This window comes from Oncorhynchus mykiss, chromosome 6 (assembly GCF_057628025.1).
Source record: "Oncorhynchus mykiss isolate SJ-2025 chromosome 6, ASM5762802v1, whole genome shotgun sequence".
NCBI classification, from domain to species: Eukaryota; Metazoa; Chordata; class Actinopteri; order Salmoniformes; family Salmonidae; genus Oncorhynchus; species Oncorhynchus mykiss.
Window position 1 is genome coordinate 29,095,781 of NC_143027.1, and position 15,338 is coordinate 29,111,118.

Here is a 15,338-nt window from a genome sequence, read left to right on the forward strand (position 1 = left end):
TTTTTACAGTATGTTTGATCATTTTGTTCAATATTATTGGATTAAAGCCTCAAACTAACAAGAGAGATCGCAATTATAAAAGAGTTTGGCTGGCAGATAACCAGCTCCTTGGGAAAGTACACTGCAAAGTCCTGGCAGGTAATACACCATGGAAGTAATATTGTTCACAGTCTGGTCCACAAGCTAATGGTTCAACAAATCAAGAATTTGGGTAACCAACCAACCTACACCTGACAGAATGTACAGCCACAGACTCTATGACATATGACACTTGTCTATTATTTGAGAAGGAGGGTTGGGAAGAAAGCGAAACAGTTAGCTGCCTCCGTCCCTCTGTGTGAGAATGCTGTTATCAGCCCAGGACCGGAGGACACAGGCTGCCCTTCCTTGTCCCCACGACTACGGTTTCATTTAGGAATCTGGGGCCACTGCTCACCATTGTGCTGTCATACAGGAAGTGCAGTTCACCGCTCATTCCCAGCATTCACAGGGTTTCCTGTTTCAGGTTATCACATCCTGTGTTTATTTTCTTCGCTTTTTTGTCTCTATCCAACCCAATGGTTATTTCTAACATCTGCTAAACCATACAATGAGGAGGATGGCACTATCTCAAGGATTGGGAGGTGCAGTCCTCGAGAGCAAAGGATGTGTTTTTAATATCTGCGTCAAGACTTGTCGTCTTACCCTATCCGGTCAAGTTTTTATCCAAGTCCCTAGTCTCAATTACAGTTTTTCCCAATTATTTACACACTGAATGGAAGTCAATGGTGAAGCAAGAGCTAGAGGTGAAGGAGCGAGAGGAAGAGGAGGAAGAGGAAGAAGAGGACGAGGACGAGGAAGAACAGTTGTCTCAGATGAGATCAGGGTCACATCAGGGTCACATGTATTGAGTATGAGGGAGGCTAGGCAGAGAGTTCAGTCCAACCTGAGCTGCTACACGGTTGCATCTATCATGCGTACATTCAGAAATGAGAACCGGTAAGTTACATACCATCTACACTAAGCTCTTTATATATGTATACTGTAGTATACTGCAGTCCAACATATCATTAGGCCTATGTTACTCAGTGATTGTTGGCCAATGTTACAGTAATATAATTTCATATTGAAAGAAAATAGATTATTTTAGCTTACTGTAACCAATCATATTGTGGATCTTCTGCAGAACTGAGAGACGGTCAGGCCATGGTGGAAAGACACCGGCTGTTCACACCAGAACAGGAAACCGCTATTGTGAACATGGTGGTGGCAAACAATACCATTAGACTATGAGGAATCCAGACCCACATAATTGCAGACAATACAATATTCAATAATATTCACCAGGTGGGCTTGTCTACAAAGGACCGTGTATTACAGCGCAACCGAATCAGGTCTACAGGGAGCCATTTGAGTGAAACTCAGAGAGGGTTAAAGAACACCGCAATGAATATGTGCAAGTAAGTACTATACTGTGAATTTACTATCATATCAGCACTGTATAGACACATTGCAGTACTGTAATCCAGTGTATTGTGCCTCACCTTATTGACTGCTCTAGGTCTATGTCACATATTGTCTTGTTGTCTGTTTCAGAGAGTCTTGGAGCTGTATGCCGCTGCAATTCAGCACATGTATATTTATATTGATGAGGCTGGCTTCAACCTAGCCAAAAGAAAGGGACGGGGACGGAACATTATTGGTCACCGTGCCATTGTAAATGTCCCTGGACACCATGGAGGGAATATCACCAGGTGCGCAGCCGTTAGCCAGCAAGGTGTCCTCCATCCCCATGCCAAACTTGGTCCCTACAACACCGCCCTTCTCATCACATTCCTGGACACACTACATGGCATCCTCATTCCAGCCGAGCAGAGGGGTGGACCAGAGCAGCCCAGGTATGTTGTCATCTGGGACAACGTGAGTTTCCACCGGGCTGCTCTGGTTCATCGACCACCCACAATGTATTGTTCTATACCTCCCACCCTATTCCCCGTTCCTAAACACAATTGAAGAGTTTTTTCGGCGTGTCGATGGAAGGTGTATGACCACCGCCCCCTCGCATGCATGCCTCTTCTCCAGACAATGGAGGATGCATGTGGTGAAGTTGATGTGGGGGCTTTCGAGCGGCTGGATCCGTCACTCCAGAAGATTCTTTCCCCGCTGTTTAGCCAGGGAGAACATGGCTACATCACGTAGGTGAGATGCTGTGGCCAGACCAAAATAGGAGGCAGGATGCAGCCCCATGTCTTTTTTCTTACATTTTGCATGTGTTTTAGTCTTTTTGTGTTTAGTTTTGAAAGAATGAGCCACTTTCATTTTTTATTTTTGTACAGAAAACCCTTTATCTTACTGAATGTTTTTCCTGGTTTTCTCTTGTTGGTATGGAAAGTGTTACATACAAAACACAGCTGTTCAAAAATACTGCCTTTTGGAAATAAATGACAATGTTTTTGTTACTGTATTGCATTTGTGTTTGTTTATGTATATTTGAGTAGCTATACATTGCTGTAACAATCTTCTACAACCGGTTACATTGTAACAATGAAAATGCAAAAGGCATAAACCTACTGATGGGATATTCATAGTAGTGTTTTGTGTTGAGCATGTCAGTGTGTTGTTGGACAGATCTATTCATCTATTCAACAGTTTTGAATGCAGTGTTCGCTATTGCTAGAGATTTGTAGAGTTTAGCATTTTGTGTTTGTGTTTTTTTGTTTTGTGTTTAGAGTCTTGGGGGAAATGGGACAAAGTTTCAGCAAACGTGTGTGTGAACAAGCTGTAACTCTAAGGAAAAGAATTTCCCCCAGTCCAAAACCAAAATGAATCTCAAATCACATTTCAAATTAAGCAGTTCATTCAATGGACATTGTCTTTGACAGATAAGCTTGTAACAGCTTGAAAATGGAGTAAAGGAACGACTTAAACAACTATCTCCTTACGCAGTTGCTGCGCTGCTTGGAGTTGTCTTTCTTTGTTATTTTTCTCTCTCGTCCTAAACAAACAGCTTTAGAAAACTAAGCTGGGTGTGATTGATAGAGAACGGGAATGATGTATAAAGTCTGTTTTGTTCTGATCAATACTGAATTTCATTACCACTTCTACCACACAAACATGCACACAGACATAAACACGCAGACATACACACGCACACACCCAGACGCAAACACGTACACACGTGCACGCATACACACATAAACAGAGACACACACACGCACAGAAACCCATGTTGCACATATAGTATAACCATGCACAGACACCAAATGTTCTACTCTCCTCATTGACCAACAATGTCACACAACCAAGAGTGGACAAGCACCTGTTTGTTATATTGCATCACATCATCATCACAACTAAACAAGGTGCGCCGTCTTAAAGCGACTGGGAGTCAATGTAAGAAGCAGTGTGTTATGTTTAGGCTGTCCCCGTGCTTCCAGGGAGGGTTCTGCTGCACATTAATAGTGACCTCTCAACCAAGGCCAGTGCATTTACACAGGCTGTGAGATTACCCCTGAGTATAGCGCACCTCCATCGTCCTTCCTCCTCCTCCTTCCCTCTTCCTCCCTATGTCTGTGATGCGGACCATGCTGCTCTGGCATTCACCTCAACCGTTTACCCTGTGACGATCACACTACCATGGCCATGAGAGGGGGGACAGAGGAGAGAGGACTGGGGAGAGAAGGCGGTATGGATCAGTGCAAACACAAATTTGTGTAAACACAAATACGGCGAGAGAGAGAGAGAGAAAGAGAAGAGAAAAATGGCCTGGAAACCATTTCCGATGCAGTGTTTACATCCAGAGCTAATGCTGGTTTTTAGACCGTGCTCTGACGTAGTCTGGTTTACTGGGCCTCCACACTGTGGGAGAGAATTGGTGACAGATGAACATGCAAAGAGTTTCTTTATGACACACTCAGACATTCCTCTCCAGGACTATGTCTCCCTACCTGCTTAGTTCTCAATATGTGGACATATACTGTAGTATGCAGTATTTGAATGGATGGATAAATGGATGTTCAGTAGATGTTCAGTGAGCTCAGCAGGCGCTGAGACATAACCATTCAATCACACAACAGGGGAGGATTGTGTGCTGAGACAAGGCTACGCCCAAGTCAAAGACAGCCCCACATACAGTACAATACCTATTCTAAATATCACAATTCTACCACAATTATCCAGGTTTTATCAAAGCAATTAAAGATACAGTATTGTAAAACACAGAGTACTAAATATAGCTTATTGTAGCTAACCTATCATCGTAAATTCTCACTGGAATGCTGCCAGTACATACACACATTAAACACACCAACACATGAGCACATAAACATGACCCCTAGTGCAGTGCAAGCACTAGATGATGAATCACAAAAATAATCTGCAAGTGTATATTATCAGATATAGGGATAGCTGTGGATGGTGTGGGTTGGCACAGTCTGAGAATGCACTACACTAGGGTTTTTATGACTGGGGTCAATCACTGTGACCTCTCTGGGGTTGTATTTCATGGTAGGACCTGGACCTGGGCAGTGGACCGTGAGTTGATGGGGGTTTGGGATGTTACCGCTCAGGATCTCATCTCCAGTGCTCTCAGGGAGAGCTAGGCTGGGCTTGTTTTGAGAAGGTTGAACTTATTTCACTTATTTCACAGGGTGGAGAGGTGTGGGAGGGGGGGTTGAGGGGTCCAGGGAGGGGGGGGATCCACACTGTTGATGAGTAACGACCCCTATGTGTCTCTTGCCATAATGCCACTTGAAATAAAATGATGTTCCCGCTGCCCCATAAATCTCACATTTTTTTCTGTGATGTGTGACAATTTTATCATGGCCAACTTCTAGGAACATTAAGGTTGCGGATCAGACCCAGATGGAAGAGGAAACCGTCTCTATGTTGGCGATGAAGGATGAGTCACGCTCCCTCTTTTAACTCCCTCCAAACTTCTCTATCTGCTCTGCTTATCCTCTCTCTGCCTACACATTTACACTGCATCAAAGTACAATAGCCAGAATAAAAATGTAAGTGTGTGTGTGTCTGTGTGTGTCTGTGTCTGTGTCTGTATCTGTGTGTACTCATTGATCCACCTCTAAGGCATTATTAATATTTCTGTGGCTTTTTATCTGAAACCATTAACCCTGAAATAGATTTTGACAATGCAAAACAAACCTTCTCATGAAGTCCCTAAATGCACTCTAATGGTTTGTGTTTACAATAACTGCAGCAGGCAACAGCTTTCATATAAACATTTTCTTACGAAATGACTCATTAGCAATTCAGAAACTGTTACTGATCCCACTTGAAGACAAATCATTTCAGATTTATACAGAAATTCACAGCCAATTTTTTACAGGAACAGTCTGCAATAAAATAAAAGTAGCAGCTTTTTAAGTTATTTGACACATGTACAGTATTTGGACTTACTATGCTATACTCGGGCATTGAAGCTCCAGTTATGAGTGGCAGGCAGGCCATGGCAAACCATTCTCAGTGTTCCAGGAGTCAGCAGAGAGCAGCCACTGGACTGGACTGTCTGTCTACTGCACATGACCTTCATGGAAAAGCAGTAGACACTTTCAACTCCTGGCCCACTCTCCACACTGGTTCCAGATTCCCCTCACTGTAACGTATCAAGGCTCAGAAGCATCATCTGAGACTGCCAAGAAACAGTCACTGAAGTTTTGTCCCAAACGCCACACATGATGTGAGGTCTGTCAAGTGGATCCTTTTTTCGTTATTTGTGTGGACAACAGCAAGGAAACAACAAAGACAGGCAGCGAAGACAAAAGAGAGGCTTGGTCTCACACAGAGTCTACACTAGGATCTACACATTGATCAGCTGCTCCAGGTGCTATTTTTTACCCCCTTTCTCCCTTTTCTGTGAGTTACATTCCACGCCTAAAATATGCGACCCAGGAGCCATGGGCCCCCTAAGAAAGAAAGAGGACGGTTGCCGTGGCAACTATATAAAAAAAACAGCAGCACACAACATCCCGCTGACGGACAGCACAATCCCAGAGGCGCTAGCTAGCACAGGTGCTATTTTCTTTCAAAACATCAAAAAGGAGAAATCTAAACGCATGAATGTTCCCAAATATAAGAAAAATGACATTCCCAAACGGTCATTATCTTGTGCAAGCCCCTTTGGAATTCCAAATGCTCTAGTTCGCTTGTGTCCAATCAACATTATTGCTCGGTCAAAGTTGAAGAACACTATTCGCCTTATCACAACAGTTAGGCTAACGTAAGACTTGTCATGGCATTTTAAAGTATTGTTCAATATATATGAATACATATTGACATTAAATACAGAGCAATAGGAGGGTTCATCTTAGATCAATAATGGAAAAATCCCTCCCATGCCTCAGGGTCAGAGGGGCAGGGGAAATAGCACCAGTACATTATATGGGAGCAATGAATAACAAGGTAATGCCCTACGCTCACAACAGGGTTTTGCATTAAGTGGAAGCGAAACAATGTTTTGACCATTAACCTTTTCCCTGCATGTGGAGGGATATACAAGAGGTAGATGAAGAAAAAAAGAGAGAAGGGAGAAAAAGAAAAATCAAATGAGAGAAAAAGGGGGATAATGAGAAAACAAGGGAGATAAAGAGGACAATCGAGACAGAAGAGCGATTGAGAGAAGAGGAGTGGGAGTAGTGCTTGAGGATGTGTTAATGGAATGGAGCGTGGGTCCAATTCCCATAAACCACTTGATCAGCCTAATTAAAAGAGCCTTGGCGTGATACATTCCAAACAGTGGGGCATCCGGCCACGTTCCAAATGTATCCTCGCCTCCTCCCTCTCTCCCACACACAGAGGCACAGCCCAGCACAGCCCAACACAGCCCAGCACAGCCCAACTGTCCTCCACAACATCCAAGAGAGAGAGAGCAAGATACCCTGCTGTTTTCTGGGAGTTAGCTCTGCTGGGTGATTCACAGAAACAAAACAAAGCAAGTCAAAGAAGTATACTTGAAGCCCCTGCAGAAACCCCCACACAGGAAAAGTGTGTCACTGTCACTGACCACTCGCAGTACTGTCTATCCTCCATGTATCTGACTGGAGCGTCAGAGTCTCCTTCACTAGATGGACCGAGTGCTAAAGTAAGTCATCCTTGGCGGTGCCTGGAGAGAGAGCCAGCATCTTGGAGCACCTCTGTACATATGAATCAAACTTATGCATGTAGAGAGGCTGCCAGCACTTAATGCGTTGCACATTGCTCCGACATACAAACACACACTTAGGGGCACGCACACACACACACACACACACACACGCAGGCGCACATGTTAATTTAAGCTATATTTGTCTCATCTGGAAGGAAAATACACCAGGGTTGCTACAACAGTCATACACCAAATCAAATCAAATCAAATGTACTTATATAGCCCTTCGTACATCAGCTGATATCTCAAAGTGCTGTACAGAAACCCAGCCTAAAACCCCAAACAGCAAGCAATGCAGGTGTAGAAGCACAGTGGCTAGGAAAACCTCCATAGAAAGGCCAAAACCTAGGAAGAAACCTAGAGAGGAACCAGGCTATGTGGGGTGGCCAGTCCTCTTCTGGCTGTGCCGGGTGGAGATTATAACTGAACATGGCCAAGATGTTCAAATGTTCATAAATGACCAGTATGGTCAAATAATAATAATCACAGGCAGAACAGTTGAAACTGGAGCAGCAGCATGGCCAGGTGGACTGGGGACAGCAAGAGTTGCTACAACAGTCATACACCAGGGTTGCTACAACAGTCATACACCAGGGTTGCTACAACAGTCATACACCAGGGTTGCTACAACAGTCATACACCAGGGTTGCTACAACAGTCATACACCAGGGTTCCTACAACAGTCATACACCAGGGTTGCTACAACAATCATACACCAGGGTTGCTACAACAGTCATACACCAGGGTTGCTACAACAGTCATACACCAGGGTTGCTACAACAGTCATACACCAGGGTTCCTACAACAGTCATACACCAGGGTTGCTACAACAGTCATACACCAGGGTTGCTACAACAGTCATACACCAGGGTTGCTACAACAGTCATACACCAGGGTTGCTACAACAGTCATACACCAGGGTTGCTACAACAGTCATACACCAGGGTTGCTACAACAGTCATACACCAGGGTTGCTACAACAGTCATACACCAGGGTTGCTACAACAATCATACACCAGGGTTGCTACAACAGTCATACACCAGGGTTGCTACAACAGTCATACACCAGGGTTGCTACAACAGTCATACACCAGGGTTGCTACAACAGTCATACACCAGGGTTGCTACAACAGTCATACACCAGGGTTGCTACAACAGTCATACACCAGGGTTGCTACAACAGTCATACACCAGGGTTGCTACAACAGTCATACACCAGGGTTGCTACAACAGTCATACACCAGGGTTGCTACAACAATCATACACCAGGGTTGCTACAACAATCATACCTACTAAACAACCTAAGAAGAAGATCATATTTTTTAAAGGGGAAGAAAGTGGAAAATATTAGAAAATGGTCTGGACACCAACCTATTCTAATATCAAGATGGAAATCACAACTGCTGTGCTTAGTTGTTGAAATACTACACACCTCTCGTTCTCTTCTATGAGCTTTTCTACACACGGAGGCAAACTTTCTCTAGCCACTGCACGCCATCTACAGTACATCTACCTACTGTATATCACCACAGAGAGCTGTTACAGCCATGGAACGGTTCTTCCTATTCTATTGTTTTTGGATGTTACCTTGTCTACAACACCATCTGTACACTGTGGATCTTCCAGACCTATCGGATGAGGAGACAGGGGAGGACAGGCAGGTAATGGGCTTGCCGTGTCCTGTTTGGGTGCTCAGTAGGCAGGATTCACCTCTGGTTAAGGCTAGGTGAAGTACGGGGTCTAGGGAGCATCTCCTACATGTAGATCCTCTCATCCTTCCCAGTTCATTCAGTACTGCATTCCTCAGCCAACCTGGGCTGAGGGACAGAGGGATGGACATTGAGATAAAAGAGGCACTTTGTGAGAGGCAGCAAATCGTTTTTTCAGCCTTTAAAGTATAATTATTCACATTAACCCTCACTCCCCACTTTCCTCTGTCTCCCTCTCTCGATAGCACACCTGTTGCCACAACAAAACATTTAGCTACCCAGCTGCCTTGAGCCTCCTTTCAAATTACCTGTGTCGTATGATTCATTGTGAATTCTCAAAGATAAGTGTGTTTATTATATTCCAGGTGGGTTGCTATTGTTGCATGATAGAGTGTTATTGGGTGTTAACTTAGTATTTATAGTTTATAGTGTGTGTGTGTGTGTGTGTGTGTGTGTGTGTGTGTGTGTGTGTGTGTGTGTGTGTGTATGTGTGTGTGTATGTGTGTGTGTGTGTGTGTGTGTGTGTTTATGAAAGATGTGCACGTGTTTGGGGAGTGTTCTAATCTCTTCTGTGTGTCATTCTCTCCCTGATACCACACCCTAGAAACAGTGATAAATCCACCAGCCTTACAGGATGCATCCACCCCCCTCCCTTCCATCAACCGTCTCCATCGCCCCCCTCCTCACACAATCATCCAAGTCCCTTCATCCATGGCCTACAGGTTATCTCCCCTTTCCAAGACACAATCCTGGCCTCTTCAGCGGAGGGAGAGAGAGAGGGAGGGAGAGGTCAAAGAAGGGAGAAAGCCAGTAATATGGAAAGAGAAAGAAACATAAATACTTTTAGGAAGAGGAAGTCGGGGGGAAAAACAAGAAAACTCGAAGCCGTCATTCTCCAACGGTATTTAGTGGCGGGGTTGGGACAGACCTGTCAGCGATTGTTCACACGTGTCCATGCTTCCTCTGGGTCGTTCACTGGGAGACTGAAGGAGGCTCCGCGAGGCTCAGCGCCCAAGATTTATGGGTCCTGGGGAAGGAGTGGAAGTGTGTTATTGATAAGTTACCGAGAGAAGGTGAGGGGCGGCCACTGCAGTAATTAGAGGATAAACTTGCAGCTCATCGATTGGGTTAAGTCCTGGACAGACACCAGGCCACCTCATACCACAATCCCACACTGCCCTTCATGTGACCACTTGACCCTAACCTCTAGTGGTCTAATGTCCTCCTCAGATACATCACACACTGGCATTTACAGCACTATTGCATCTTCATCCACAATCACAACTGGTAGAGAGGTGACCACAAGTAGATGGCAAAATCACTGGAATACCTACAATCATGATTTTGAATGAATGTCAATAATACGCTTGAGTTAAAGAAAGTCAAGCTCAGACTCAGACACCAGCTTTGATTGGTGTCAGTTGTGATGAAAATAGTACATGTTGGACTTGAGGGACCAGATGAAGTTGTGTAGGCTTATGGGTGGAGGAGGGGGACTGGGTTGCTTCTTTTGAGGCCTAGTAGTATCCCAGCATTCACCAGTGCTGGAGACTGGCCCAGTTCTTCTAGACAGTGCTTAGCAATGGGGAGGACCATTGTTTAATTTGGCTGCATGTTGGTGCATTTTTCACCATTGCCCAGGAAAAAGACAGTGACAGTGAAAAAAGCTGACCCAAGGAGTGGGAGGAAAAGGAGGAGGGTGGGGGTGGGTGGGTGGGGGGGGGGGGTAGAAAGTGTCTGCCTTTTTCCCAACCCGTCTCTCTGTCACAGGAAACAGGACAAAAGCAGATGTTGAGCTTTTTGCTCTCTAAACCCTGCCTCAAATGTGTCTCCTTCCTTCTGACCACACCTTTGCAAGCCCTGTTGGTACCAACAAACCCCAATTTGAATTGAAACAGCCTAATTCCTATTGTCTTATGTAAGATAGAAAAAGCAAGTCCTCTTCCCAGTGCTGTAAAGTGAAGGAAGGGAAGATTTTACAAGACTCCAGGTCAAAGCACACAGGTGAAATGTTACAGCAGCTGAAGTGAGCAACATAGTAGTTATGACCAGGTTCAAACCTGACTAACACTGAACCGGAACTCACAGTATATGAACCCACCTGAATCTCTTTGTCCCCCAGAGTCAACATGTACCATCGCAGAGCTCCCATGCGTAGCTAGGAGCTGAACTGGAAATCTGAATTCCTCCAGCTCATGAATAGTTTATGCACTCCAACCGAAGAGGGAGATGCATGAATAATCCTCTCGTGGGTTTTTATCATTCAAATGTATTCCTCAAAATAAGACACCTGTTCTGGAGCCCAGGTTTCCTTTGCTGCACTGCTCTCAGTGGTCTCTGTCCTCTGGACTGCTCAGTGCATTTAAAGTAGGCTAGATGCTGCCCAGAAAAGACAGAGGGATAGTCCCTACAGTTTTTCCATGAGCTCACTAACTCAAGAGATGTTTTATTTTTGCATTAAAGCTTTTAAATACACAGTAAATACACAGCACAAATAAAGTGGTATAAATTGGGTGTTTGGCGTTGTCGCACACACAAATGAGACTAAGATACATAGATGTAATGAGACCTTAACGAGTCATCTCCTATGTGTATTTTGTAGTCTGTACAACCTTGGTCCCAGCGATGGATTTTTATCACTGCAACAATAGAGCCTACATCTTCATTTTACCACCACTTTCTTCAACCCTCTTCCCCCCCACCATTCTCTCCCTCCCCTCCACCTCTTTCTCCCCGTTCTCTCTCTCCTGCCCAGGTGAGTGTTGCGTGAGCTGCAGCAGCAGTGGAATTACACAGGCAAGACGAAGAAAGCGGACAATTATCTTCAATATCTGTCAGGCACATGACAGCAGCAACCCCCCTCTCTCTATGAGACAAGAAATGCAGGAGAGTACAAAGAACGCAGGGGGGGGGGGGGGGGGTGCTCTTTTGATTGTTCAGAGGCAGTGTACAATTCTCTCCCTCCCTCCCTCTTTCTCTCTCTCTCTCTCCCTCCCTCCCTCCCACCCTCCCTCTCCTCCTCTCCGCCTTTCTCCGCTCATTACCTACCACATTTGCATACAGGCTGCCAAAGAGCAGGCAGTGACGGGGAAGGAAATAAAATAAAAGGATTAGAATAATAGTAATCACTGTTATGTGTGTGTGTGTGTGTGTGTGTGTGTGTGTGTGTGTGTGTGTGTGTGTGTGTGTGTGTGTGTGTGTGTGTGTGTGTTTGAGTGAGCGTGTGTGAGTCTAAAACAATGTGTAAAAGAGCGATAGAGGGAGAAAAGGGGGAAATACAGGTTTAATTAAAAGCTGTTGTCAACCTTTCATTTCAAGACAAAATAGGACCAGGATGCATTATTTTCTCAAATTCAGAGAATGTATTAAAACCCTATTTTACTTCCACAACCTCTATCTACATAAGAACAGTGTGACACAGATGAGGATAACATTTAACACTGAATAATTGACATTGATTCCTTTGAATGATTGTAGTAGTGCAACTACTGTATAAACAGGAAGCAATTCTAAACTACGTCTCCATGTCAAGTACTAAGATGTGGAGTTCAACTTCTCTTGCACGTATGGTTGCAGCTTAGCCTTGGTGCCAGTCTGTTCCTCCATGAACTAACCTGACATTTTTGCAATGAGATGGCAATGTTGAATACAGTAATAATGAGTTACCGAACCTAGTTTCAGTTATCCAGAAATTAATATAAAGTGGGCATGAGGTGTTACATATTCGCAACTTTTTATCTGTCCTCAGGGTCTTTTACTTTGCAAAAGTAGAAATGTCCCTCGGGTAGGAAGGTTCCAATAACTGATATAAGCTCATTAAGCATGCAGGCCAGAGCTGATAGAGTAGGAGCCCTATCAGTAGTATTTGGCTGGAAGTAGAGAGGAACTAGCTTTATCTCTGTTCAGGGTGGGACCTGCAGGAGGGACACCTTGAGAACATGGAGGGTCGCTGGAAGCCCCCTGAGCAACAGAATGGATTACGTCCCCTCTGCTCTCAGCATTGTGATAACCGTAGCAGCTACAGGGGACCTTCTAGGACCACCTCAGGTGATGAAATCTAACTTTTCTATTGAAAATTATCAATACTTGACAACATCAAATGTATTTCAAAGGAATGCAAAGATGGGAAAAGTTTCAGAGGGAAGTTTCCAGGAACAGTTTCAGAGGGAGGGAGGGAGGGAGGGAGGGAGGGAGGGAGGGAGGGAGTAGAGGAAGTAAGAGAGCAACCCAGACGAGCGCAACAAAGGTAGGAATGCTCACCTTCGAGGGCCTGCCGTTTGAGAGGGAAGGCAGAGGAAGGATCTGTGATAATAGCTCACACTTGATTACGCCATTACCTCAAATTAGGGATAATTAGCTTCGGTAAACTGGGCACGAAACATGCTTATGATGTTGGGCCTAGAAGCCATGCTGTGGTACCTTTTACGGCCCGGTGGCTGATTTGGGCACTCAACTGCTGCTCACAGCATGGCAAGGAAGTGATAAAGAGAGAGGGCCCGGCTGGCTGGTAGGAAACTGAGAGCAATTATCAAAGAGAGCCTATAATCAAACATCCGAATCGCAAACACGGACTATAAAAACCCCTTGGCTAACATCCAGGAGTCGTTTTATCCAATTAGGTAAATGGCTGTAATGTGGGAGGTGGGGGGCGGGGAGAGGGGGGATATGGGGGGTGGAGAGGGTAGCAAAAGCAATAAACAAATGAAAAAGCAGAACAAATACATGCAAAGAGGGTATTTGATAAATCTGTTTTTGTTTTCTTTTTTGCCTATTATCCTGTTGTTCTACTCATATAAAAGGGATACATCAAACTCTTTTCCACGGTCAACTAAGTGTAAACTCGGATGAAAGCGAGGCTCTCATTTTATACCTAGTGTTTCTCAACTACATGTATACCTAATTGGGTGGAACTAAATGCTGACCACCCCATTTCACTGGGTGAGCCCTTAGCCATGCGGCCTGTATCTATGTTGATTACTGTATGCATCCAGCTAGGCATCCAGGTGAAGTCCACTCCCATCATTAACATCAGCTGTATGCCGTGTTGTATAAAAACAGTAGCCTAGTTAGCAAAGAGGCTAAAGCTAGACAGCTAGACCATACCAGCTAGGCCAGAGCTAGCTAGCTCATTTTGGATTAGATAAATTGCTAACATGGCGTGATAAGGATAAGGACATGGAACGCTGTGAACACAATGAATTGCAATGTACCTGAGACGAGGAAACAATATTGAGTGCTTGTGATCAAGTTGGATATTTATGTCAATTTCTCCACAGAAACATAGGCCGCTGCTCTTTTTTTGTAACAATTGTCACAGTCGACTAATTGTTTGCTAAGCATATTGATTGCTAACTGTGCTGTCGCTAATTCCTTAAACTTGTGCTTTATGTCATGTAAAGTACAAACCATAGTCTGGTTATCATTCATTTAGAATTATAACCAATATTGGCACATGAAGCTCATGGCTGCACACCTCTCATTAATTGATGTTAAGTATTGGCCATTGTAATGTCAAGTGTACAATAGTATAGCCTTTCATGCGTGATATGGTCATTATGAATTTACCTGTTTGAAGATATGAATGGTTTGTGGCAGGTTAGAGCAGGTCCTTTTAAGCTGCCTGTGTTCTCCTAGTCCTCATTCAAGATGAGCTGTTCTTGAGGTAACATGGTGTTACAGAAGTCTACCTTATAAGTGTGTGTTGTTTTATAAAGTCCACTCCTGTCAGCAATCAGCTGTGATTTTATGTGCTGTATGTTACATAATGAACAGTAGTAAGCAAAGTGCCTGGCTTAAGCTAGCTCCTACAAGCTCATTAGCTAGCTTGCCCTACCCTCTTGGTTTTGTGCGGGAGTGTTCGTGTAGCTGTCATTTGTTTGGGTTGCGTTTTGGTTTGATCTGTTGAACAGGTGTTTTTTCGGGACTACATTCCTGTTGTTTTGTGACTACTGTTGTGGTCCTTTTCCTGTTCTTTGGACTTGTAAATAAAACGCCCTTTCTTGCAATTCGCTCTCTCCTGCGCCTGACTCCACACCCACCTCTCCTAGGGAGAACATGACACCCAGGAAACAGCTGTGAGGACTAACCACCTTCTTCAATGAAAGGGGTGAGTCAGATCTCAAGCACCAAGACAAGGTAACATGCTAATGAAAATGCAATGACTGAATGAAACTCTGGTCTTGTCTTTGCTGAGAGTAGTGATGTGCAGTTACAACAACTCTTTTTACTGACTCGAGAGTCATGATAATTTTTTCCGGACTGACTCGTTAATTTTGTAGTTTGCTGGACTTGCTGGCCGCAATGACTACACCAGGATTAAAACAAGTTCCTCTGGCAAAGGGCTCCGGAGATGTGCCCCGACCAACAACTGTAAAATACACTGAGTATACAAAAATGTAAGAACACCTTCATAATATTAAGTTGCACCCGCCTTTTTGCCCTCAGAACAACCTCAATTCATTGGGCCATGGATTGTCAAAAAGGTGTCAAAA